The following is a 1,522-nucleotide window of genomic DNA, read 5'->3' as shown; positions in this document are numbered from 1 at the left end:
ATGCGTCGCCGGCACGAGGGCCGTGCGATCCGGTCGAGTTATCATGAATCATCGCAGCAACGGGCAGAGCCCGCGTCGACCTTTTATCTAATAAATGCATCCCTTCCAGAAGTCGGGGTTTGTTGCACGTATTAGCTCTAGAATTACTACGGTTATCCGAGTAGCAGATACCATCAAACAAACTATAACTGATTTAATGAGCCATTCGCAGTTTCACAGTCTGAATTTGTTCATACTTACACATGCATGGCTTAATCTTTGAGACAAGCATATGACTACTGGCAGGATCAACCAGGTAGCATTCCTCTTCGACTTAGCCTACCCTGCACCAACAAGTCAATGCAAGAAAGACAGTCGTCTAGAGAAGCGAACGCTCATGTAGGGCAAAATACATGATCATGTCTGACCATGTGCCCACACCAGGTTCCATATCCAAGAGACCAAGCAACACTTCATAGGCCATGCCATCATGCATCCGCATTGAAAACATGGACCACAAAGACAGCTTCAAGGTTCGTTGGCACCGCAAGCGACGCCTAACGAAAGGAAACTTTGTTCAAACAGCACAATGCCATCAATTAGGTATGCAACACAGCAACCCACCATGTTCAAGGCAAATTAACCTTGTAACACAACTGAAGAGGTAAGAACGCATGGAAGTTGCTGCTCAAGCAGACATCCAACCACCCGTTACAAACCAAACACCACTCATGCACCTTTAGGGTAGACATCCCCGAAGATAATCCAACTAACAGCCACCGACTTGGCACAAGGCCATGCAAGCAACCATAAGCTAAAACAACCCCCAGAATGCACCAAACGATGCGCAAAAACGGACAGGCAAATGCTGTTGACCTAAGCACATCATTGCTAGCTAGGCATGGGCAATATTGTATGTGCTCGGGCCGGGGATAGCAAGAAGGGGCCTCTTAATGCCTATCTCTGATCCTATACGACCAGCGCTAGCCGGGCATGGGCACCAATCGTACCTCAGAGAAGACAAGTCTTATGTTGATGCAGTGTACGAAGCTACCCCGCCCACACAAAAACGCCAGCCAGGTATGGCCGGCATCTTTTATGCTTCCAAGATAATTTCAACACGCCATGATGATACTGAATGTCTAACAATGCTTCCTGATAATGCTTGCTTCCTCAGCGTCATCGGTGCTAAACCAATGCTAGCTACGCTTAGGCACCAACCGCACATCTAACAAGGATAGACTAGCGTACCATAGTAGTATCACAAAAAGCAACACATGCCACTTTAACGCCTATCTTTTCCCAATCATCAGCACAATCAAATGCTGGCTAGCACCAGTAGCACGTCAAACATAGATCAGCAAGCACATCGTCATCGAATTGCCACACAAACAGCACCATCCCAAACTTCCAAAGCTAGACCACAACCCTGGATCGGTGTCGCAGAGACCTAACGAGGCATCCCCACACCACGCCAAGGCCCCCACTCGGAGGGGTATTATGCCACCGACTAGGAATCAAGCAACAGTCACCCAAGCTCGCG

The sequence above is a fragment of the Lactuca saligna genome, unplaced genomic scaffold (genome assembly GCF_052625555.1).
Source record: "Lactuca saligna cultivar CGN05327 unplaced genomic scaffold, ASM5262555v1 scaffold_93, whole genome shotgun sequence".
Lineage (NCBI taxonomy): Eukaryota > Viridiplantae > Streptophyta > Magnoliopsida > Asterales > Asteraceae > Lactuca > Lactuca saligna.
Note: the sequence above shows the minus strand (reverse complement) of the source record.